Below are 27,387 nucleotides of genomic sequence, written 5' to 3'. Positions count from 1 at the left end.
TCCAAAAAATGAAACCAGACGGATCCAACACAGCATGCTTCTATGGACTACCCAAAGTTCACAAACCAGGAGCCCCCCTCAGACTCACAGTCTCACTACCAGGAACACCAACATACAGACTAGCCAAGGAACTTCACAAAAGTCTAAAGCACTTAGTAGAGTACTCCTACCACTGCATCTAAGAACTCCTGAACCTCATCAAAGACACCAAGAAAGAAGTGGATGAAATAATGGTGTAACAGCCCTGTTCCCATCCATCAACATCAACCTGGCCAAAGGAACACTGACTACGCTATTAGAAAAACCAAAGACACATATACCAAACACCACCAACTTCATCAGCAAGGACAACATCATCAAGCTAGTAGAACTATGCCTCACCACCCACTTCACTTTCAATAGTAGGACCCTCAAGCAAATCAATGGAATACCCATATCAGGGTTCCTCGCAGAAACAGTAATGCAGAGACTCAAACAAACAACTCTCCCAACCATCCAAGTCACACTTTGAGTCCGCTGCGTGGATGGCACCTTTGTGATCACTAAACAAAACAATTTAGAGGAAACCTTCAAGATCATCAATAGTATCCTTACTGGCATAAAATTCATAAAGGAGGAGGAAAACAACAATAACCTGTCATTTCTAGATTTCACAGTAGAGCGGACAGCCAATGGAGACCTTCAAATGCGCATCCACAGGAAAACAACACATACGGACCAAATACTGAAATACAGAAGCAATCATCCCAACACCCACAAACAAAGCTGCATTAGGACAGTATTTCAATGAGCCACCACACACTGTAGAACTTCAAAGAGCAGAAGAAAACCACCTATTCAGTGTATTCAAGAAGAACAGGTACCCAATAAACACATTCTACCGATTTCTCAGCAACAAACCCAAACAAGCAGACAAAACAGGCCCAGAAGCCTTAGGCACTTTACCCTGCATCAAAGACATCTCTGAAATGACTGCCAGCCTACTCAGACCTGTTGGCAGCATGGTAGCCCACAAACCAAACAACACACTTAAACAGTAGCTAATGAACCAGACAGCATGCAAAACAAACGTCATCTACAAAATCGGGAATCGATGTTTCGGGCATAAGCCCTTCTTCAGGCTTATGCCGAAACGTCGATTCTCCTGCTCCTTGGATGCTGCCTGACCTGCGCTTTTCCAGCAACACATTTTCAGTTCTTTGCCCCTTATCATAGGACATAATTGCACTTGATTATCCCATGGGATGTCTGACCAAACAGTGATTGTGGTTTACAGATGAGGTGGTTTATTGGACGTGACATTTCGATATTAAAAGGGACCTAAGGGGCAACCTTTTCATGCTGAGGGTGGTGTGTGAATGGAATGAGTTGCCAGAAGAAGTGGTGGAGGTTGGTACAATTACAATATTTAAAAGGCATCTGGATGAGTATATGAATAAGAAGGGTTTAGAGGGATATGGTCGAAGTGCTGGCAAGTGGGACTAGATGAATTTAGGATATTTGGTTGGCATGGACAAGTTGGACTGAAGGGTTTGTTGTCACGCTGTATGTTCTATGTCTCTGTCTCGAGTACCATCTGGCAGCTTCTACTCTCCAATGACCAGGTCAGTAAATCTTTGTTTACCTTCTGTTGGAATTATTGGACTCCCAGTTTCATCATAGTCTCAATGGACTGAGGGAAAATTGAGAAACTAAAACTAGAGGAAATGTGAGAATAATTGTTCTCAACACCAAGACTATTGAGTCAAGTATAGTGTCAAAGGAACTGAACAAAACAAACCAATAGATTGTTTAACATCGCCTTAGGATGCCAGGAATCAAAACAGAAAATTCTGGAAACATTTAGCACATCAGGAGGCATCAGTGGATAGAGAAACAGAGTTCACATTTCAGATTGTAACCTTTCATTGATTCTGATAAAAGCTGCCAGTTAATGAGATCACGGCTGATCTGGTAACTCTCAACTCTACTTGCCTGCCTTTTCCCATAATGCCTGATTCCCTTATTGATTAAAGTCAATTTGTCTTGGCATTGAATTTTCTTAAAGCCCTCTGTGGTGTTGTATAGAAAGCACATCCATTTATCATCTTGAAAGGTATTCCTTGAATTTTCACGCTTCTCTCTTATTTCTGGGCTGTTCTCCCCTGACCTTTTCCCAGGGAAATAATCTCTCTTTACCTATCTTTACCTTAAATATTAATCAAGCTGATACAAATGTACATTATATAACCTGGCCTCGTTGAAACTTTTTTAATCTCAGAATCATTCTGCTGATTCTGTATTGCACCTCCCCCATGCTGCAGTGCCGAATTGGGTACAGTGTCCCAGATCACGTTTGTGTGTGTGTATATATATATATATATATATATATATATACCTCGACCCAATAAAAACAGTCATTCGGGTAGGAATGACAGCATTGAGAAGACAAAGATCATTGAAAAATGCCTTGTTAAAAAGGATATATTGCTTTGTGAAATTAGAATTGAGTGGGCTTATTAAAGTCTCTGGGTAAACGGTCCGGTGATAATACCGCTAGGCCATTGCCTCCCCCTAAATGAAAGACAATGCATTCAAATCAAAACAGTGAGCATTTTGGCAGATATTTAAAATTTGTTTTTAAACTTTTGGACACCTTAAGTTCAAGGGGAGCTCATTGAGCGAACTGATTTTGTATAAATTTGATAATTAATTAATTGATGAAAGTATTTGGCTTTATTGCTTCATCTTCAGCTACCGGATCACAATCATAGTAATAATGCAACGTGGGTCTGCAGACCAGGTAGTTTAAAGTTGGTTGTAGGAAAAATATTGCAGTTTTTACTCAAAACCATAATGGTAAAATATCCAGAACTGAGGATGTAATAAAGAACAGTCAGCATTGGTGTCAAACCTTATTGAATTGTTTGATGACATAACAGTATATGTAAAGGTATTGGGGAGGGTGTGTTTATGTCTGGACTTTTAAAAGATATGTTAATAGTAAACGAGAGTTACAACATGGATGCAGGGAAGAAATAGCAGAATGGATAACAATAGGGTTAGAAACAGAAACTAAAGCTAAAAGTTAGTTGTTCAGACTGACAGAATGTGTTGTTCCACAGGGTACTAGTCCTGAAAGTAATTGTGCCTGGAGATCAGGGGTATAACAATTATGTGGATGACAGGAAATTGGCGACTATGGCTAATACTGAGGAAGGTTGTGGTAAAATAGCAGATTCCAGAGAGGTGAGCAGAATGGGCAAGACAGTGGAAAATAATTTTAAGAGGTGGTGTATTCACATAGGAAGGAGAAGGAGGAAACTACTTAAATGTATGTTTAAAATTGAGGGGATTTGATGATGTGGGTGTAAAAACGTGGTGTCTGCACATGAGGAATAAAAATCAGATGACATCAATATAAGATGGTCACAATTAAGACCAATAAAGAATTCGGGAGAAACGTCTTCTCCAAAGAGCTTTCAGAATGTGGTGTTCAATGCCACATGTAGTTGAGAGAAATATTGTAAGCACCATTTAAGGGGGTGTTCATCAAGTCCATGAGAAGAAAATGAAAACCTGAAGGATGTACAGAGGGTTAGATGGAACGGAGTGAATGAGTCCCTTCTGAAGCTTGAAGACTGAACAGAGCAGCTGAGCCTAATAAACTTCAAAGTCAATCATTCATATATTCTTTTCAATAAAAAAAAGTAAGTTTGGGTAATTTGTATTATTATCTGTTTCAACCCCACCCCACCCCCGAACATTAGGCATGTCTACAGAAGAGACAGCTGATGCTGGGCTTCAGTACCTGAGGACCAGATGATGGAGTAATGATAGAGTCATAGTCCCCAACAACACAGGGAAGTGGGCAGCCAGGTTCACCACTAATTCAATGCCATGGGTTACAGTGATTGGTGACACCATCTATTATGGCATGGCTTTGGGAGAGATCCACACTTCTGCCATTGAAGATATTTCCCTGTGAAGTCAGTACAGAGGATGAAGTGACATCCCAGGGTATTTGTTCCTAGTTTCTATTGGATCAGCTGTGAGTGTTCTCATCTACCTAATATCACTGGAGTTATTAATAACATTCATGCTCACTTCTTTCAGTCCATTCTTTCAGTCTTACAGAGCAGGAAGATCGATGGTGAGAAATCTGACTATCGACAATGATCAACTTCAGTGATGTTTAATGAGTGACTATTGGAAATCCATTGGGCTTCCCTCTTCCAATCACAAGGCAATGACTTCCCTGTGGCCTTGGGGTTTATGAATTTCAGTGAAGAAAGGATTTTGCTTTATTTCCTTCCATTATTGAATACGGCTCAATAACAGTGAGGTACCGGAAGACAACTGTGGTCCGTGGAACATGAGTCAGGAACTTCAGCTTCTGAACAAAATAAAAGGAAACAGTGAATTAAACTACATTCTTAATCATCATATTTCCTCTAAAGGAAAGTTTGTGTGTTAAGTCCTAGTATGAAGTTGAGGCTGTAATTTAACCTGTGATCATACAACAATCAAATTAGGGCACAACGGAGACTTCAGTCATTCATTGAATAGGAGCTGGGAGTCCTGAGGGACCAAGGTTGCATTCATCCTTTAATCAATATCATCAAAACCGATTCCCTCTTACATTTTATGGGATTTGGTATGTGCAAATTGATGGGTATGTTTTGCATAGATAATAGTAATGACTGCAGTTCAAAAGGAATTAGTTAATGGTGAAGACTCTTGGGGATAACCTGAAGTAATGAGATGGTGCCACATGAAATGACATCATATGCTTTTGCGTTCCTATTTACTTTTACTCCTCAGATCAAAGTTTGTGTATTGTTTTGTAAAGGCTGTTATGCTCCAGGTTAGTGCTGAGCCCAAATGACCCAAGTACTCCATCAGATTTCTAAAATAAACGGCATATTTTAGATAAGTGACATGTTTTGTGGGGCTTTATAGATTTGTTTTTCAAAAGATTCTTTAAAGATTTGAAGTTTTTACCACCAATACATTATTAATGCAGTTGAAATCAAAAATGTTCTGGCAAATTTGGAATGCTTTGCTTTAAATGTTATGTAGGCCCTTTAATAAAGTCATAGTTAGACAGTTCAGAAAAGGCCTTTTGTCCTATTGGGTCCTCACTGACATTAACTATCACCAAAGGCATGGTCATCCCAAATCCCTGTACTCGTCACATAGTCTTGAATGTTATGTTATTTCAAGTGCTCATTCAAATATTTTTAAACGTTGTAAGATTTCCAACCTCTCCCAATATACTGGTAGGGAGATTTCCTCGAGCTGCTCAGGAGGATTTAAACTAGTGCAGGGTGGGAAAGGGTGCAGAGGTGGGATGTGAGGGGGGGGGGTGTAGGGGGAAGACCTTGGGAGGTAGTGAGAAAAGAGATCAGTCTGAGACTGGTACAGTTGGGGAAAGGAGCAAGTCAAATAGGGTAGGCAGGAACAAAGCAGAGAATGAGGTAGGACTGATAAATTAAGCTGCATTTGTTTCAATGCAAGAGGCAAAACAGGGAAGGCAGATGAACTTGGCGTGGTTGGGAAAAAGAGATTGGGATATCACAGCAATTATAGAGATGGGGCTCAGGGATGGACACGACTGGCAGCTTCATATTCCAGTTTATAGATGCTATAGGAAGGATAGAAAGGGGCAAGAGAGGTGGGGGAGTGGCGTTTTTGATTAGGAATAACATTACTGCTGTACTTTGGGAGGATATTCCTAGGAATGCACACAGGAAAGTTATTTAGGTAGAACTGCGAAATAAGAAAAGGATGATCACCTTATTGGGATTGTACGATAGAGCCCTTACACCCCCAATAGTCAGCAGGAAATTGAGAAACAAATTTGTAAGGAGATATCCGTTATCTGTAAGAATAATAGGGTGGTTATGGTAGGGGATTTTAACTTTCCAAGCATTGACTGGGACTACCATACTGCTAAGGGCTTGGATGGAGAGGAATTTGTTAAGTGTGTGCAAGAAATCTTTCTGATTCAGTATGTAGATATACCTACTAGAGAAGGTGCAAAACTTGACCTTTTTTTTGGGATAAGGCAGGGCAAGTGAATTCGGTATCAATGGGGGAGTGAACATCGTTTTGTTAGTTGTAAAATAGTGATGTAAAAGGATAGACCAGATCTAAAAGTTAACATTCAAAATTGAAGGAAGGCATATTTTGATGGTATTAGTCAAGAACTTTTGAAAGTTGATTGTGAGTGGATACTCACAGGGAAAGGCATGGCTGGGCAATGTCAAACTTTCAAAATGAGATAATGGAGTCTAATATACTGTCTGTTCCTACTCGGTTGAAGGGCGAGGCTGGTAGGTGTAGGGAATGCTGATAACTAGAGTAATTATGTTTCTGGTCAAGAAAAAGAAGGAAGCAGATGTCAGGTATTAACAGCAGGGATTGAGTAAATCCCGAGAAAAATATAAGGAACAATCCGCTCCTTCCGAGTATTAGCCTAGTAAACCTGTTCTTCTTCCAACACATTAACATAAGTACGGTGACCGGTACTGTACACAGCACTCCACATGAGGCCTTACCCACATCCTTGGTAAGTGAAGCAGAGCCTTCACACACTTGCTTTCAATTCCTCTCACAATAAAATGTGACACGATTAGCCTTCCTGATTACTTGCTATACCTATAGATTACCTTTCTGTGATTTGTGTACGAAGACACCCAGATTCCTCTCCATCCCTGAGCTCTTCAGCCATAGTATTGCAGTAATATGTTGCCTTATTATTCTTTCTTCCAAAATGTACCATTTCACACTTTGCCACATTGTACTCCATTTGCCAGATGGTTTGTCTTCACAACTCATTTTACTACTCACCTTTATGTCATCAGCAAATTGACTCTTAACTGCCCTTTGCACAATTAAGGATGGACAATGATGGACATCAGAATGAACTGGCAATAGAGATAGATTGTGAGGGAGCATACTAAACTGGGAATGGGGAGAGGCAGTGATAAGACATTGACCTAGGAATGGGGAGAGACAGTGACAAGGCATTGCCCTGGGAATGGGGAGAGACTGTGACAAGACAGTGGCCTGGGAATGGGGAGAGACAGTGACAAGACATTGCCCTGGGAATGGGGAGGGACAGTGACAAGACATGACCTGGGAATGGAGAGAGACATTGACAAGATATTGCCCTGGGAATGGGGAGAGACAGTGACAAGACAGTGAACTGGGAATGGGGAGAGACAGTGACAAGACAGTGACCTGGGAATGGGGAGAGACAGTGACAAGACATTGCCCTGGGAATGGAGAGAGACAGTGACAAGACATTGCCCTGGGAATGGGGAGCGACAGTGACAAGACATTGCCCTGGGAATGGGGAGAGACAGTGACAAGACAGTGAACTGGGATTAGAGACAGAGAGAGACAACACACTGAATTGGAAATAGAGACGTAATGATTAGATTACATTACTAACAGTGTGAAAACAGGCCCTCCGACCCTCCGAAGAGCAACCCACCCAGACCCATTCCTCTACATTTACCCCTTCACCTAACACTACGGGCAATTTAGCATGGCCAATTCACCCATTGTGGGAGGAAACCGGAGCACCCGGAGGAAACCCACGCAGACACAGGGACAGTTGCCTGAGGCGGGAATTGAACCCGAGTCTCTGGCGCTGTGAGGCAGCTGTGCTAACCACTGAGCTACTGTGGCACCCAAAAAAAAATTAAACACACCCGTTTCCTGGCTGGGAATTGAACCCAGGCCACGACGGTGAAAGCACCGAATCCTAAGCACTAGACCACCAGGTAATGAGAGACAGTGATTTGGGATTAGAGAGAGACAGAGTGGCAACACAATGAACCTGAAAGTGAGAGACAGAGAGACAACTCACTGAATTGGGAATGCAGAGAGAGATGGAGTAACAACACAGAACTGGCAATAGCAACAGAGATACAACACTCTGAACTGGGAAAAGAGGGAGACAGGGAAACAAGATACTGAATTGGGAATAGTGAGAGATAGATAGACAACATAGACAAAAGATGATAACACACTGAACTGGCAATAGAAGGAGATAAGCTAACATCACAATGAACTGGGAATGGAGAGAGAAACAGAGAATGCATTGAACTAGGGGAGGTGAGAGACAAACTGAGAACACACAACTTGGAATCGAGAGAGACAGACAGACAACATACTGAACTGGAACAGGAGTGACAGAACTGGCAATAGAGAGAGATAGAGAACACCCTGAACTGGGAATAGAGATTGAGAGACACCCACAGTGAACTGGAAATGGAGAGAGACAAAGAGACAACACATTGAACTGAGAATAGAGTAAGATAAACTGACAAAACACTGAACTGGGAATGGAGAGAGAAACAGAGAATGCATTGAACTAGGGGAGGTGAGAGACAAACTGAGAACACACAACTTGGAATCGAGAGAGACAGACAGACAACATACTGAACTGGAACAGGAGTGACAGAACTGGCAATAGAGAGAGATAGAGAACACCCTGAACTGGGAATAGAGATTGAGAGACACCCACAGTGAACTGGAAATGGAGAGAGACAAAGAGACAACACATTGAACTGAGAATAGAGTAAGATAAACTGACAAAACACTGAACTGGGAATGGAGAAAGAGAGAAACAGAGAGCATACAACTAAAAATAGAGAGAAACAGAGAGATAAAACACTGAACTGAGAAGAGAGAAGAGAGTGTGATAATACACAACTGGCAATAGAGAAAGACAGAGAGACAACACACTGAACTGGGAACAGAGAGAGAGAAAAACAGAGACCACACAACTGGAAAAAGTGAGAGACAAGCAGAGAACACACAACTGGGAAGAAAGAAAGATGGAGAGATAACACACTGACCTGTGAATACAGGGAGACAGAGTGTGACAATACACTGAACTGGGAACAGAGAGTGACATAATGAGAGACAGGACCTTGGAGTGAATGTCCACAAGTCCTTGAAGGTGAGTGGGAGGATTATACAGTGGTCACAAAATCATACATTTTCTTATTAGCCGAAGCATTGGAGGTTTTATTGATAGGTTAAGGGAGAAAGTGAGGTCTGCAGATGCTGGAGATCAAAGTTGAAACTTTATTGCTGGAACAGCACAGCAGGTCAGGCAGCATCCAGGGAACAGGAGATTCGACGTTTCGGGCACAGGCCCTTCTTCAGGAATGAGCAGAGAGTGTTCAGCAGGAGAAGATAAAAGGTAGGGAGGAGGGACTTGGAGGAGGGGAGTTGGAAATGTGATAGGTGGAAAGAGGTCAAGGTGAGGGTGATAGGTCGGAGTAGGATGGAGGCGGAGAGGTCAAGAAGAAGACTGCAGGTCAGGAAGGCGGTGCCGGGCTGGAGGGATCCGGCTGAGACAAGGTGGGGGGAGGGGGGATGAAGAAACTGGTGAAGTCCAAGTTCATCCCCTGCGGTTGGAGGGTTCCCAGTCGGAAGATAAGACGCTCCTCCTCCGACCGTCGGGTTGTTGTGGTTTGGCGGTGGATGAGTCCAATGACCTGCATATCCTCGGTGGAGTGGGAGGGGGAGTTGAAATGCTGTGCCACAGGTTGGTTGGGTTGGTTCGTCTGGGTGGCCCAGAGGTGCTCTCTGAATCGCTCCGCAAGTAGGCGGCCTGTCTCCCCAATATAGAGGAGGCCACACCGGCTGCAGCGGATGCAGTAGATGATGTGGGTGGAGGTGCAGGTGAATCTGTGGCGGATATGGAAGTTTCCCTTGGGGCCTTGGAGAGAAGTGAGGGGGGAGGTGTGGGCGCAAGTGTTGCACCTCCTGCGGTTGCAAGGGAAGGTGCCGGGAGTGGTGGTTGGGTCGGTGGGGGGGTGTGGATCTGACAAGGGAGTCGCGGAGGGAGTGGTCTCTACGGAAAGCTGATAGGGGAGGGGAGGGAAATATATCCTTGGTGCTGGGGTCTGTTTGGAGGTGGCGGAAGTGACGGCGGATGATGCGCTGTACATGGAGATTGGTGGGGTGGTAGGTGAGGACCAGTGGGGTTCTGTCCTGGTGGCGGTTGGAGGGGCGGGGCTCAAGGGCGGAGGAGCGGGAAGTGGAGGAGATGCGGTGGAGGGCACCGTCGACCACGTCGGGGGGGAAATTGCGGTCCTTGAAGAAGGAGGCCATCTGTGTTGTACGTATTTTGAACTGGTCCTCCTGGGAGCAGATGCGGCGGAGACGAAGGAATTGGGAGAATGGGATGGCGTTTTTACAGGGGGCAGGATGGGAGGAGGTGTAGTCCAGGTAGCTGTGGGAGTCGGTAGGTTTGTAGTAGATGTCCGTGTTGATTCGGTCGCCTGAGATAGAAACAGAAAGGTCTAGGAAGGGGAGGGAGGAGTCCGAGACTGTCCAGGTGAATTTGAGGTCGGGGTGGAAGGTGTTCGTGTAGTGGATGAACTGTTCAACCTCCTCGTGGGAGCACGAGGTAGCGCCGATACAGTCATCAATGTAGCGAAGAAAAAGATGGGGGGTGGGGCCAGTGTAGTTGCGGAAGATGGATTGTTCCACATACCCTACGAAGAGGCAGGCATAGCTGGGGCCCATGCGGGTGCCCATGGCTACTCCTTTTGTTTGGAGAAAGTGGGAGGATTGGAAAGAAAAGTTGTTCAGGGTGAGGACCAGTTCGGTCAGTCGAAGGAGGGTGTCGGTGGAAGGGTACTGGGTGGTACGGCGGGAAAGGAAGAAGCGGAGTGCTTTGAGTCCTTCGTGATGGGGAATGGAGGTGTACAGGGACTGGATGTCCATGGTGAAGATGAGGCGTTGGGGACCGGGGAAGCGGAAATCCTGGAGGAGGTGGAGGGCGTGGGTGGTGTCACGAACATAGGTGGGGAGTTCTTGGACTAATGGGGACAGGACCGTGTCGAGGTATGCCGAGATGAGTTCGGTTGGGCAGGAGCAGGCTGAGACGATGGGTTGTCCGGGGCAGTCAGGTTTGTGGATTTTGGGCAGGAGGTAGAAACGGGCGGTGCGGGGTTGTGGGACTATGAGGTTGGAGGCGGTGGATGGGAGGTCCCCTGAGGTGATGAGGTTATGGACGGTCTGGGAGATGATGGTTTGGTGGTGGGGGGTGGGGTCATGGTCAAGGGGACGGTAGGAGGAGGTATCTGCGAGCTGGCGTTTGGCCTCAGCGGTGTAGAGGTCAGTGCGCCAAACTACTACTGCGCCTCCCTTGTCAGCTGGTTTGATGGTGAGGTTGGGGTTGGAACGGAGGGAGTGGAGGGCTGCGCGTTCCGAGGGTGAGAGGTTGGAGTATTGATTGGTTAGGCTACAGCTGGAGTATGGAACATAGTTATATTCAGTGCACAATAGGAAAATGTAATATTGCTGTTCAGTCCTGTAGCCAATGATTTCATCCAAACTAATACCAACTGTCCTACTTTATGAACTTCAACATTGTCAGGAGCCTTTTATGTGGCATTTTTGTCAAATGTTTTCCAAAACAGCATCCAACATATTCTCTTCATCAACCTTCACTGTTACTTCATCAAAAAATTCCATTAAATTAGTGAAGCAAAATCCGCCTTTTACAATGTGTCTTGGCTCTGTGATTAACTAGAAATATCCCAGTGTTTATCAATTTTTGCCCAGATTATTACTTCTAAAACCTGCCTCATCACTGACATTAAACTGACTGGCCTACCATTACGAGGACTGAGCTCACATTTTTTTGAGCAAGGATTGGAAATGTCTGATTCTGTAGCATCCTCCCTAAATCAAGTGAAGACTGGAAGTTCACAATGAGCCATCTCCTATGTTCACATCCTGTTCCTTTTGCAGCCTGGGATGAAGAGTGTTATGCCCAGAGTTCTGTTCAATATTTACTCCCAGGTATTAATGCAGAAACCGGTGATTTGGTCATTACCACATTGTGTTTGTGAACACTCAATGTCACATTTCCTACTGCAACTGTACTTTGGAAGGATTCATTGACCATAAAGCAGTTTGAAAAGACCTATCATTGTGACAGATATTCTATCAATGCAAATCATTCTTTTTCAAGTTGAATAGCCAGGATGGGTCTTGTGAATGAGAGTGAAGTGAGCTTGAGAGGTATGGGGGAGAAACTACACGGTACAACAGAACACAGTGAGTTAAAACAATGGAACATGTTCAGATATTGTGATTGATTGTTACTAAATTCCCAATCTCAATTTTGATATTGTGTTGAAACACGTGGTCAATGTTCACATCCAAACAATGAGGAAAACAGAATCACAGAATTGGCATAATGTAGCAGGAGGCCATTCGGTGCATCGTGCTGCACACGGGTATTCTGACCGTCACCTGGTGATCATCAGCTGATGATGGCTCTGAACCAACAACCAACCAAGGGACAGTATGAGCACTCAAACAGGCTGTCACCAACTCGCACCTGATCAAAACTGTTTGATCACAGGATTATCACCATCTACACAATCTTCACTACTTTTAAATTTCACTTAAGACACTTGCACCTCTAAAAATGTTAGCAGTTCTCAAGATCATGGCATAATCTTCATATGTTATCAAGTCTGCCCTAAGGTATTGAAGTGAAGCTGTTCCAATTCATCTACAATATTGACCCTGACACTAACAGTGACCATATAGTATGTCCTTCCCAAAAAGGAATGTATAAATCCAGTCGGACCAAATCTGCCACAGTGACTAACCACTACGTTAACTAACTTAGCAACAGAAAATTAAACCTATGATCCATCAAGCCAGGTTTGATTCTGGTCCAGTATTACCATCAGTTGGGAATCAGAACAAGTTTCATTGTCTATATGGAAGAGTAGATGTCTACGTGTTCTCTGAATTCAATGGAACTCAAATCAAATGGGTTCTATCATAAGTAGGCAAATTGCAGCCTGGGTGTTGAATGTGAAAACTAATGCCTTAGAATAATATACATTTAATAAATTGAACAGTATGGGCTTGGATGGAAAAGAAGTTCTTAAGTGTGTACAAGAAAATTTTCTGATTCAGTGTGTGGATATACCGACTAGAGAAGGTGTAAAACCTGATGTCTTTTTGGGAAATAAGGCAGTCTGAGATGACTGTGGTGTCAGTGGGGGAGCACTTTGGGGCAAATGAGCATAATTCTATTAGTTTTAAAATAGCCATGGAAAAGCACTGACCTGATCTAAAGATTAAAGTTCTAAATTGGAGGAAGGCCAATTTTGATGGTATTAGGCAAGAACTTTCAAAAGTTGTTTGGGGTCGGGCAGATGTTTGCAGGTAAAGGGATGGCTGGAAAATAGGATGCCTTCAAAAATGAAATAATGGAACTCCAGAGAAGGTATGTTCCTGTGAGGGTGTAGGGCAAGGTGGTAGGTGGAGGAAATGCTGAATGACTCGAGAAATGGAGGTTTTAGTCAAGAAAAAGACGGAAGCAGATGTCAGACATAGACAGCAGAGATCGGGTGAGTCCTTAGAAGAGCATAAAGGCTATAGAATTATATTTAAGAGGAAAATCAGGAGGACAAAAAGGGAACATGAGATAGCTTTGGCAAATAGGGTTAAGGAAAATCCAAAGGGGCTTTACAAATACATTAAGGACAAAAGGGTAACCAGGGAGACAATAGGGCCCCTCAAAGATCAGCAAGACAGCCTATGTGTGGAACCACGAGAGAATGGGGGAGATAATAAATTAGTGTTTAGCATCAGTGTTTACTGTGGAAAGGAACATGGAAGATATAGAACATGTGAAAATAACTAGTGATATCTTGAAACATGTCCATATTATCGAGGAGGAGGTGCTGAATGGCTTAAAATCCTTAAAAGTGGATAACTCTCCAGGACCTGGTCAAGTGTACCCTAGACGTCTGTGAGAATCTAGCAAAATGATTGCTGGGCCCCTTGCTGAGATAAATGTATCATCAATAGCTAGGTGAGGTGCTGAAAGACTGACTAATGTGGTGTCAGTATTTAAGAAAGGTGGTAAGGAAAAGCTGGGAAACTATAGACCAATAAGCCTGACGTTGGAGTTGAGTGAGTTGCTGGAGAGAATCCTGAAGGACAGGATTTACATGTGTTTGAAAAGGCAAGGACTGATTAGGGATAGTCAATATGGCATTGTGTGTGAAAAATCATGTCTCACCTACTTGATTGAGTTATTTAAGAAGTAACAAAGAGGATTGATCAGTACAGAGCAGTGGACATGTTCTATATGAACTTCAGTAAGGTGTTTGACAAGGTTCCTCATAGTAGCCTGGTTAGCACAGTTAGTTCACATGGAATACAGGAAGAAGCCACTTGGATACAGAACTGTCTCGAAGGTGGAAGACAGAGGTAGTGGTGGAGGGTTGTTTTTCAGACTGGAGGCCTGTGATGAGCAGTGTGCCACAGGGATTGGTGTTGGGTCCACTACCTTTTGTCATTTATATAAATGATTTGGATGTGAATATAGGAGGTGTGATTAGTCAGTTTACAATAACAACAAATTTGTAGGTGCAGTGGATAGTGAACAAGGTCACCTCAGAGTAAAGTGGGACCTTGATCAGATGGACCAATAGGCTGAGGATTGGCAGATGGAGTTTAGATAAATATGAGGTGCTGCGTTTTGGAAAGGCAAATCAGAGCAGGACTTATACACTTAATGGTAAAGTACTGGAGTGTGTCCCTGAACAAATAGACCTTGGAGTGCAGGTTCATAGTTCCTTGAAAGTGGAGTTGCAGGTTGACATGATAGTGAAAAAAACATTTGGTATGCTTTCCTTTATTGGTCAGTGCAATGAGTAGGAGTTGGGAGGTCATGGTGTGGCTGTACAGGACATTAGTTAGACCATTTTTGAATACCACATTCAATTCTGGTCTCTCTGCTATAGGAAAAATGTTGTGAAACTTGAAAGGGTTCAGAAAAGATTTAGAAGGATATTGCCAGGGTTAGCGGGTTGGAGTGAAAGGGAGAGGCTGAATAGGCTGGGGCTGTTTTCCCTGGACCATCAGAGGCTGAGGAGTGACCTTATCGAGGTTTATAAAATCCTGAGGGGCATGGATAGGGTAAATAGACAAGGTATTTGCCCTGGAGTGGAAGAGTCCAGAACTGGAGTGTATAGATTTATGGTTTGAGGGGAAACATTTAAAAGGGACCTAAGGGGCAACTTTTTCATGCAGAGGTTGATGTGTGTATGGAATGAGCTGCCAGAGGAGGTGGTGGAGGCTGGTACAATTACAACATTTAAATGCCATCTGAATGTGTATATGATTCGGAAGGGTTGAGAGGGATTTGGTGCTAATGCTGGCAAATGGACTAGATTAATTTATGACATCTGGTCAGCATGGACAAGTTGTACCATGTTGTACCACCCTATGACTCGATGTCACCTTCCACCAGCGTGCATCTAATATGAGCTTCTCTCTCCCTCGTGCTGGAAGCAATTACTGTCTGTCTTTAGACTGACAGGGAGACCATTAATAGAGAACACAGCTAAGATAATTAGCAAAAGAATGATTCATAGTTCCTTGCAAGTGGGGCTATTTTGCCTGGAGCTTGGAGACTAGAGGGGGGTGACCTTATCGAGGTTTATAAAATCATGAGAGGCATGGATATGGTGATTAGCCAAGATCCTTTCCCCAGGGTAGGGAAACAAAAACTGGAAGGCATATTCGAGAGGGAAAAGATTTAAAAGGGACCTAAAGAGCAACTTTTTCGCACAGGTTGTTGTGTGTATGGAATGAGTTGCCAGATAAGTCGGGGTGGGGGGGGGGGAGCGGTGTTCGTGTAAATACACGTAAAAGGCATCTGGATGGGTCCATGAATAGGAAGAATTTAGAAAGATATGAGACAAATGCTAGCAAATGGGACTAGATGTGTTCAGGATATCTGGTCAACATGGACAATTGGAATTAAGGGTCTGTTTCCATACTGGACATCTCAATGACTCTATGCATCCCTTAATCTTCAACTGTTTCTCCTCCTCCACTCTGGTTAACAGGGCCTTCATTGATATACTCAATGAATTTACAAAAGACGCGATAAGGGTTCAGCTGAGATCGTTTTAAAAAGGTGGCAGCCACACTGCTAGCAGTTTACAGGTGATGACCAAATCCTCTGAGGAAAACAGAAGAGTAGTATGTCAGACATTTTTGAATATTTTGAAGTACCAGAGTATTTGGGGATTTCATCTCTCAAAAATCTCTCAATACGAACAGTGTGAAAGACACTGAGAGCAAAAAGATTATTGTACCATATTTAACTGACCTCTTTAGCACATAAGAGCTCAGTGAGAGGAAAAGCAATTCAGGAATTGATCTTCTGAAATGAAGCTGGTCTTCTGGATGAACTAAGAGAGAGGGACTATTTTTGAGTTGCTGACATTAATACATTTACATTGAGCATAAATATGGAACAAGACAAAGACAGCAAGATTAAAACGTTGATGTCAGGGGGAACAAATCTCATGAGTCTGCCACGAGGGGTCATAGTTTTAAGGTGTTAGGAGGAAGGTATAGAGGAGACGTCAGAATTAGATTCTTTACGCAGAGAGTTGTGAGCGCATGGAATGCATTGCCAGCGGTGGTGATGGAAGCAGATTCATTACAGACATTGAAGTGACTGCTGGACTTGTACATGGACAACAGTGAATTGAAGGGTGTGTAGGTTAGTTTTTTTATTTGAAATTAGGATTAATCCTCGGCACAACATCTTGGGCCAAAGGGCCTGTTCTGTGCTGTACGTTTCTATTTCTTAATCTGAGAGATAATCTGACGAAGTTGGACTGGATGCAGGTATTTGAAGATAAAATAATGACAAATCAGTGGGAGGATCTCAAAAGTGAGATTCTAAAGAAACAGAGTAAACATGATCCAATAACAGATATCATTATATTTCCACATCTCGTGCTCCATAGGTGTCCCCAAGCATACAGGGTGACATGAAACAGTAAAAGAAAGATACTGATCCTGACAAAACAATTAAAAAACAATGGGAAGCTTAGCCTAGAATCTAAATGGGTGAACTGAAAACTAAAAAAAACTTAGAAAGGCCAAGGAAGCACAGGGAAATTGTAAATGGGTAAAATCGACAGGAAAAGAAATGGTTTATCAGTTGATTAAGACCAAAAAGATAACTATGAAAATGATAGGGGTGTCAAAGAAGTGGAAGATGATTAATGTTGCCGATGCACATTCGCACACTAATACACATACACAAACCATGATAATCCAATGCATTGCTTCTTGTATTATTACTTTAATCACAGTGAATCATGTCACTGTGTTTGTGATTTATTCCATATTCATGAATTTAAATCTGATGTGGTGAAGACCAATGTGAAAGATTTGTCTCAGGCATGATCCAGATACCTTTTAAATGCTGTAATTGTACCAGCCTCCACCACTTACTCTGGCAGCTCATTCCATACACACACCACCCTCCGTGATATTGAAGTAGAAATTCTCCTTAGATCAAAGAACTGCATTGAGAAAGATCAGAACTTAAACACTGTATTGGAGAACTGTGTCCCATTGTTACTATGACCATTAAGCTAAGGCATTTGGAAATAACAGCCCAGACAGCTGCAAATATTTCTTCAACCACAACCTGGAAGAGAGGAGGAGGGAGAGAGCATCTGGGGATGGCTTCAAACAGGACAGTGATGTCATTAAAACCAAAACAAGGCTCATACTAGGAATTTCCTAACATGGCAGTCATAGTAGAAGAAAGAGCATGAAGATCTAACTTGGAATATAATCCCTGAAAGTTGCCACCCAGGTTGATAGGGTTGTTAGGAAGGCATATGGTGTGTGAGCTTTTATTGGTAGAGAGATTGAGTTTTGGAGCCATGAGGTAATGCTGCAGCTGTACAAAACTCTGGTGCGGCTGCATTGGGGTATTGCATACAGTTCTGGTCACCGCATTACAGGCAGGATGTGGAAGCTTTGGAATGGGTTCAGAAGAATTACTAGGATGTTGGCTGGTATGGAGGGAAGGTCTTATGAGGAAAGGCTGTTTTCATTAGTGAGAAGGTTGAGAGGTGACTTAATTGAGCCATATAACATAATCAGAGGATTAGATAGGGTGGACAGTGAGAATTTTCTTTCTTGGATGGTGATGGCTAGCACAAGGGGACATAGCTTTAAACTGAGGGGTGATATATATATAGGACAGATGTCAGAGATAGTTCCTTTACTCAGAGAGTAGGAGGGACCTAGAATGCACTGCCTGCAACAGTAGTAGACTCGCCAACTTTAAGGGCATTTATATGGTCATTGGATAAACGTACGGATGAAAATGGAATAGCGTAGGATAAATAGGCTTCAGATTAGTTCCACAGATCGGCGCAACATCAAGGGCCGAAGGGCGTGTACTGCCCTGCAATGCTCTATGTTCTATGACTTGCTGCTGAAGCTGGGTAAACTGCAGGCACAATTGCTAGAGAAACTTAGCAGGTCTGGCAACATCTGTGGAGAGAAAATAGAGTTAATATTTGAAGTCCAGTGACTCTTCATCAGAAGTAGTAAGATCAGATACTCCATGATCTATTCATTAGAAAGATGGAAGGGGAGGCAAGAGAAGAGGGGGAGTGGCTATTTTGATTAGGGAAAACATCATGACAGGACTTGGAGAGGATGTTCCTGAGGGATCGCCCAGTGAAGCAACGTGTGTGGATCTGAGAAAAAAGAAAGGTTTGATCACTCTGATGTGATCGTAACATAGATTCCCCAGTAGTCAGCGGGAAATTGAGGAGCAAATTGATGATTGACTGGTACGAGAAGTCATAGTTTGAAGATATTAGGAGGAAAGTATAAAGGAGACATCAGAGGTTGGTTCTTTACGCAGAGAGTTGTGAATGCATGGAGTGCATTGCCAGTTGAGGTGGTGGAGGCAAAGTCATTGGGGACATTTAAGTGACTGCTGGACATGCACATGGATAGCAGTGAGTTGAGGGGTGCGTAGGTTGTTACTATATTTTACATTAGGATTAAATTTCGGCACAACATCGTGGTCTAAGGGCCTGTTCTGTGATGCACTTTTTTTTAGATTAGGTGAGATTACTTACAGTTTGGAAACAGGCCCTTCGGCCCAACAAGTCCACACCGACCGGCCGAAGCACAACTTACTCAGAGCCATTCCCCTACCTTTACCCCTTCACCTAACACTACAGGCAATTTAGCATGGTCAATTCACCTAACCTGCATATTTTTGGACTGTGGGAGGAAACCGGAGCACCCGGAAAAAACACACACAGACACAGGGAGATTGTGCAAACTCCACAGAGACAGTCGCCTGAGGTGGGAATTGAACCCGAGTCTCTGGCGCTGTGAGGCAGCAGTGCTAACCACTGAGATACCGTGCCACCCACCATGTGTCTATGTTCTAAATATGCAGGGAGGTCGCTGATAGCTGTAAGAATAATAAAGTTATAATAGAAAGAGATCTTAACTTTCCAAACATAGACTGGTAATGGATGGGAGGAATTTGTTAAATTTATTCAAGAAAACCTTCTCAATCAATATGTAAATGGCCATCCGAGAGAAGGGGCAAAATTTAACGTCCTCTTGGGGAATAAGGCAGGGCAAGTCACTGAGATATTAGTGGGGAAACACTTACCACAATTCTATCAGTTTTAAAATAGCTATGGAAAAGGATAAGCCTGATCCAAAAGTTAAAGATTTTCGAATTGACAGTGGGAATAATTCAATCTCTGGGCACTCCAGCCTGTAAATGTGATGTGTTGAGTTTGTTTCCCAGTCTTTGATATTGTACATGAAGTGAGACCACTCAGCACTCAGATCTCTGTTATTCTTTGTATGTCTGATGGATTATGTTCATATATTTAATGTTTATCTCCACATTTGTGTATGTAATTGTATCTTTAATATTGTAAAGTACAAATAGATTTCTGTCGTATATCAATCATAAATAACCTGAACTCAATGGGAATATCTGTTTTAATTAAATAACTTGTGTGCATTCTGAACATGGAGTGAACCTAAATGATGTAAAACAGAAAGTGCTGCAAATACTCAGCAGATCAAACAGCATCTGTGGAGAGAGAAACACAATGAATGTTTCTGGTCAATGACCTTTCATCAGAGAAAATGAGTGAGTATTTCCAGCAGTCTCTGTTTTTAATTAATGTTCACAGCATCTGGACAATACAGTTTTTCCAATTATAAACCTTCACAAAGTATTATTCAGTTGGTTGATGTGGGTAAATATTGAGAGATTAACACAGTCCTTTTTGATCTTACAGTCGCTGTGATTTGGAGGCTAGGATTTGTCTACAGCTTAAAAATGTGTTGTTGGAAAAGTGCAGCAGGTCAGGCAGCATCAAAGGAGTAGGAGATCGATGTTTCGGGCATAAGCCCTTCTTCAGGAATGTTTCCTGAAGAAGGGCTTATGCCCAAAAAGTCGATTCTCCTGCTCCTTTGATACTGCCTGACCTGCTGCGCTTTTTTAGTGACCCATTTTTAAGTTCTGATCTCCAGCATCTGCAGTCCTCACTTTCTCCTAGGATTTGTCTACAGACTGGCGTGCAGAGAATTGGAAATGACTTATTTCTCTGTTGCTCTGTTTGAATGTTAGAATATAAATATGTCACTGGACTGTGAGATCGGAGTGGGACTGAACACAGTCTCTGTTTGAGCCTGTGGTTTGATGATCTCTGTGTATCTCTGTGGGTGATAATGTACCGACTGCGGGAGAGAAGGAACCACCTGCATTATTCCTTGGATCTCAGGAGAAAGATGGGAAGGAAAGCAGAAGGGAAAGTCTGTGATGGGTGGAGGGCAGGAGAGACTTCAATGACGGAATGACCAAAATTGTGCAAGGATGGGGGTGGGCAGGGGAAATCATTAAATGAAGAAACAAAAGCTGAGGGTGTAAATGGCAGGATCTTCAAAAGCTGTTGTCCAAAAGCATTCAAAACTAAAGAAAATGGTGACAGAAATAACAATTGGAGGTACTCTGTCATGACTTTGTTATTGTTTACAGGGTACACAGTTACCGTCAGATTCTGAATGACTTCTGCCTGGTTTCTCATCACTAATTCATGTATGGCCAGTTACTGTCAGTTTTAAAATATATTGTTTCAGCAAAAGGAGCTGGAGTCAAGCAGCCAATTCATTGTTGGACAGAAATTCCATTCCAGCCCAGCTTCAGTGGGAAGACACAGGGAAATGTCCTTTCCCTGTTGAAAAATCCGTCATTAAGGATGAGGTTTCTCCAGAATCCATCATTAAGAATTAAGGATGAGGTTTCTAAATTCTTGGATGAGCAGAGTCAGATTAGAACAAGTCAACATGGATTTAGTAAGGGGAGGTAGTGCCTGACAAACCTGTTGGAATTCTTTGAAGAGGTGACAAGTAGGTTAGACCAGGGAAACCCAGTGGATGTGGTCTATTTATTACATTTTTTACATTTACATTTACATTACACTGTGGAAACAGGCCCTTTGGCCCAACAAGTCCACACCGACCCGCCAAAGCGCAACCCAACCATATCCCTACATTTACCCCTTACCTAACACTACGGGCAATTTGGCATGGCCATTTCACCTAACCTGCACATCTTTGGACTGTGGGAGGAAACCGGAGCACCCGGAGGAAACCCACGCAGACACAGGGAGAATGTGCAAACTCCACACAGTCAGTCGCCTGAGGTGGGAATTGAACCCGGGTCTCTAGCGTTGTGAGGCAGCAGTGCTAACCACTGTGCCAATGTGCCGCCCTATCTAAACTTTCAAAACGCCTTTGATAAGGTGCCACACGGGAGGCTGCTGAGCAAGGTGAGGGCCCATGGTGTTCAAGGTGAGCTACTGGCATGGATTGAGGATTGGCTGTCTGACAGAAGGCAGAGAGTTGGGATAAAAGGTTCTTTTTCAGAATGGCAGCCGGTGACAAGCGGTGTCCCGCATGGTTCAGTGTTGGGGCCACAGCTGTTCACATTGTATATTAATGATCTGGATGAAGGGACTGGGGGCATTCTAGCGAAGTTTGCCGATGATACAAAGTTAGGTGGACAGGCAGGTAGTACTGAGGAAGTGAGGAGGCTGCAGAAGGATCTAGACAGTTTGGGAGAGTGGTCCAGGAAATGGCTGATGGAATTCAATGTGAGCAAATGCGAGGTCTTGCACTTGGGAAAAAAGAATACAAGCATGGACTACTTTCTAAACGGTGAGAAAATTCGTAAAGCCAAAGTACAAAGGGATCTGGGAGTGCTAGTTGAGGATTCTCTAAAGGTAAACATGCAGGTTGAGTCCGTGATTAAGAAAGCGAATGCAATGTTGTCATTTATCTCAAGAGGGTTAGAATATAAAAGCACTGTTGTTGTGCTACTGAGACTTTATAAAGCTCTGGTTAGGCCCCATTTGAAGTACTGTGTCCAGTTTTGGTCCCCACACCTCAGGAGGGACATATTGGCAGTGGAGCGTGTCCAGCGGAGATTCACACGGATGATCCCTGGAATGGTAGGTCTAACATACAAGGAACGGCTGAGGATCCTGGGATTGTATTCATTGGAGTTTAGAAGATTAAGGGGAGATCTAATAGAAACTTAGAAGATAATACATGGTTTGGAAAGGGTGGACGGTAGGAAATTGTTTCCGTTAGGCGAGGAGACTAGGACCCGTGGACACAGCCTTAGAATTAGAGGGGGTAAATTCAGAACAGAAATGCGGAGACATTTTTTCAGCCAGAGAGTGGTGGGCCTGTGGAATTCATTGCCGCAGAGTGCAGTGGAGGCCGAGATTGATAAATTCTTGATGTCACAAGGAATTAAGGGCTATGGGGAGAATGCGGGTAAGTGGAGTTGAAATGCCCGTCAGCCATGATTGAATGGCGGAGTGGACTATCCTGGGACATCTGCATTAAACAAAGGCAGACTGTGTCTGTTGATGAGCAATCTTTGTGCATGTGATGAATCTCCTATTTGTGAACTGAATATTACAGACACAGTTTGCAGTGAAGGGGCTGGAGGAGGATACAAGGATAGGGAATGGGGATAGGACAGAACATAGAACATGGATCATTACAGCGCAGTACAGGCCCTTTGGCCCTCGATGTGCCAAAATGTAAAATCAATCTGAAACTCATCTCACCTTCACAATTCCATTTTCATCCATGTTTATCCAATGAACATTTAAATGCCCTTAAAGTTGGCAAGTCTACTACTGTTGCAGGCAATGTGTTCCATGCCCCCTACTACATTCTGAGTAAATAAACTACCCAGACATCTGTCCGATATCTATCATTCCTCAATTTGAAGCTATGTCCCCTTATGTTAACCATCACCATTCAAGAAAAAAAGGATGCCCACTCTATCTAACCCTCTGATTATCTTACAGGTCTCAAAGTTTGTGAGAAGATTTGTAGCTTGGGTGCTCGTTGTTGTGGTTCTGTTCGCAGAGCTGGGAATTTGTGTTGCAGACGTTTCGTCCCCTGTCTAGGTGATATCCTCAGTGCTTGGGAGCCTCCTGGGAAGCGTTTCTGTGATCTTTCCTCCGGCATTTGTAGTGGTTTGAACCTGCCGCCTCCGGTTGTCAGTTCCAGCTATCCGTTGCAGTGGTCGGTATATTGGGTCCAGTTCGATGTGCTTATTGATTGAATCTATGGATGAGTGCCATGCCTCTAGGAATTCCCTGGCTGTTCTCTGTTTGGCTTGTCCTATAATAGTAGTGTTGTCCCAGTTGTCCCAGAAATATACACATATACTCATAGACAAGGAAGTAACCATGGTCTCATTTGATGTAATGGCACTGTTCACCTCTATCGACAAAACCCTAGCCAGAGAAACAATAGCCAACCTGCTGGACATACAGAACAGACAACAGGACATTGAACCTATCAACAAAGACGGCATACTCAAACTACTGGACCTGTGCCTCACAACACACACTTCACATTCAACAACCAAATATATGAACAAATCAACGGCACACCCATGGGCTCACCCATCTCTGGACTCCTAGCAGAAGCGGTAATGCTTAGAACAAACAGTCTTACCGCAAATTCAACCCAAACTCTGGGTCAGATATGTGGATGACACCTTTGTAATAATTAAAAACACAGAAATAGAGAACATACACCGGATCATCAATGCCACACTCACAGGAATCCGATTCACTGGAGAGGAAGAAAAGGACAACCAACTCCCATTCCTCGATGTGATGGTACAGAGAACACCGAACGGAGAATTCACCACAAAGGTTTACAGGAAAGCCACACACACAGACCAAGTCCTGAACTACGAAAGCAACCACCCCAACACAAACAAAAGAAGTTGCATCAAGACACTATTCAAAAGGGCCACAACACACTGCAGTACTCCAGAACAGCAAAAAGAGGAAGAGGAACACCTATACAATGTATTCGCCAAAAACGGATACCCGCGCAATTTCATCAACAGATGCCTAAGGGAAAGACAACGGAACGAGGACATGCCACAACCCAATGGACTAGCCACACTACCATACATCAAGAGCATTTCCGAACTGGCAACCAGACTACTGCGACCACTAGGACTCATAACAGCACACAAACCAACAGCCACTCTCAGACAACAACTCACGAGAACGAAGGACCCGATACCGAGCATGAGCAAAACCAATGCAGTGTACAAAATCCCATGCAAGGACTGCACAAAATACTACATAGGACAAACAGGAAGACAGCTAACGATCCGCATCCATGAACACCAACTAGCCACGAAACGACACGACCAGCTATCCTTAGTAGCCACACACGCAGATGACAAGCAACATGAATTCGACTGGGACAACACTACTATTATAGGACAAGCCAAACACAGAACAGCCAGGAAATTCCTAGAGGTTTGGCACTCATCCACAGATTCAATCAATAAGCACATTGGCCTGGACCCTATATACTGACTACTGAGAATGTTGCCTGAGGATGTTCAGTAATGTGTGCCACTAATCCGGTGGCTTGAGGATGTTCAATGCAGTGTGTGAATAATCCTTTGGACAGTGAATGGTCAGTTACATGTGTGATTAATCCTGCTGCCTGAGGTTCTCAATATTGTGTGTGTGAATAATGCTGTGGCCTGAGGATGGTCAATACTGCGTGTGAATAATCCTGTGGCCTGAGGATGGTCAATACTGCATGAGAATAATCCTGTTGCCTGAGTTGATGAATACTCTGTGAACTACCCCTGTTGCCTGAGGATGGTCAATATTGTGTGAGAATAATCCTTTGGACAATTGATCAATACCATGTGTGATTAATCCTGTAGCCCGATGATTGTCAATACCATGTGAAAATAATCTTGTGGCTTGAGGATGGTCAATACCGTGTGTGAATAATTGTGTTGCGTCAGGATGGTCAGTACTGTGTGAGAATAATCCCGTTGCCTGAGGATGGTCAATAATGTGTGTCACTAAACCTGTAGAATACTGAGTGCGAATAATGCTGCGGTCTGAGGATGGAGAATACTTGTGTGAATAATTCTGTGGACTGTGGATTGTCAATACCGTGTTTAAATAATCCTGTTGCCTGAGGATGGTCAATACTGCGTGTGAATAATCCCTTTGCCTGAGTTGATGAATACTCTGTGAACTAGTCCTGTGGCCTGAGGTTGGTCAATACTGTGAGTGAATAATCTTGTGGCTGGAGGCTGGTCAATAATGTGTGAAAATAAGCCTGTGGCCTGCGGACTGTCAACACTGTGTATGAATAATCCTGTGGCATTAGGGTGGTCTATACTATGTGTGAATAATTCTTTGCGTGAGGATGGTCAATATTGCGTGTGAATAATCCTGTTACCTGAGGATGTTCAATAATGTGTGCCACTAATCCGGTGACTTGCGATGGTCAATACTGTGTGTGAATAATTCTTTGGACAGTGAATGGTCAGTTCCACGTGTGAATAATCCTGTGGCTTGAGGATGATCAAATCTATGTGTGATTAATCCTGTTGCCTGAGGTTGTTCAATCCTGTGTGAGAATAATCTTGTTACCTGTGAATGGTCAATACTGTGAGTGAATAATCCTATGGTCTACGGATGGTCAATACTGTGTGAGAGTAATCCTGTGGACTGAGGATGGTCAACATGATGTGTAATTATTCCTTTGTACTGTGAATGGTCAATACGATGTGTGAATAATTCTGAGACCTGAGGATGTAGAATACTGTGTGCAAATAATCTTACCGCCTGAGGATGGATGATACTTGTGTGAATAATCCTGTGGACTGCGGATTGTCAATACTATGTGTAAATAATCCTGGGAACTATGAATGCTCGATACTGTTTATGAATACACCTGTGACCTAAGGTTTGTCAATAATGTGTGTGAATAACCTTGTGGGCTGATGGTGGTCAATAACATGTGAAAATAATCCTCTGGCTTGAGAATGGTCAATTCCGTGTGTGCATAACCCTTGGCCTGTGGATGGTCAATAATGTGTGTGAATAATCCTGTGGCCTCAGGATGGTCAATACAGTGTATGAATAATCCTATGCCTTTAAAGTGACAAGGCAGTGGATACAAAAATCCTGTGGCCGTAGACTGGTCAATACAGTGTGTGAATAATTCTGAATCCTCAGGATGTACAATACTATGTGCGAATAATCCTGTGGCCTGTGAACGTCAATACTGTGTGTGAATTATCCTTGGACAGTGAATGGTCAATACCATGTGTGAATAATCCTCTGGCCTGTGAATCATCAATACTGTGTGTGAATAACTCTTGGCCTGAGGATGGTCAATACTGTGTGTGAAAAATCTTGTGGACTGAGGATGGTCATTTCTGTTTGTTAATAATACTATGGCCTGAGGATGGTCAATACTGTGTGTGAATAATCCTGTGGCCTGAGGATGGTCAATACTGTGTGTGAAAAATCTTGTGGACTGAGGATGGTCATTTCTGTTTGTTAATAATACTATGGCCTGAGGATGGTCAATACTGTGTGTGAAAAATCTTGTGGACTGAGGATGGTCATTTCTGTTTGTTAATAATACTATGGCCTGAGGATGGTCAATACTGTGTGTGAATAATCCTGTGCACTGTGACTGCTCAATACTCTGTGTAAATAAACCTGTGGCCTGAGAGTAGTCAATAAGGTGTGGGAATAATCCAGTGGCCTAAGGATAGTCAATACTGTGAGTGAATAAGACTGTGGTCTTCAGATGGTGAGTACTGTATGTGAGTAATCCTGTGGACTGAGGATGGTCAACATGATGTGCAATTAATCCTTTGGACTGTGAATGGTCAATACTGTGTGTGAATAATTCTGTGGCCTGAGGATAGTCAACACTGTGTGTGAATAATCGTCCGGACTGATGATGGTCAGTGATCTGTGTGAAAAACCCTGTAGCCTGTGAATCGTCAATACTGTGTGTGAATAAACCTTTGCCTAGGGATGGTCAATACAGTGTGTGAATAATCCTGTAGCCTGAGGATAGTCAATACTGTGTGTGAATAATTGTCCGGACTGATGATGGTCAAGA

At 43.3% G+C, this 27,387-nt stretch overlaps 1 long non-coding RNA gene across 1 annotated transcript in view; it reads right to left on the bottom strand.

Moving 5' to 3' along the window:
• Positions 1-3,992: 3,992 nt before the first annotated feature.
• The window catches only part of LOC148136061 (uncharacterized), a 60,234-nt gene continuing 36,839 nt past the window's right edge, over positions 3,993-27,387 (bottom strand). The window contains exon 3 of the long non-coding RNA XR_015754781.1: positions 3,993-4,375. This is a non-coding gene — a long non-coding RNA (uncharacterized LOC148136061). The remainder of the gene's footprint in view (positions 4,376-27,387) is intronic.

Source organism: Chiloscyllium plagiosum, unplaced genomic scaffold (assembly GCF_037043375.1).
Source record: "Chiloscyllium plagiosum isolate Xiang-an unplaced genomic scaffold, Cpla_swu_hap1 HiC_scaffold_47, whole genome shotgun sequence".
Taxonomy (NCBI): Eukaryota; Metazoa; Chordata; class Chondrichthyes; order Orectolobiformes; family Hemiscylliidae; genus Chiloscyllium; species Chiloscyllium plagiosum.
The sequence above is the reverse complement of the archived record's forward strand: the minus strand, read 5'-3'. Positions and strand labels throughout refer to the sequence as shown.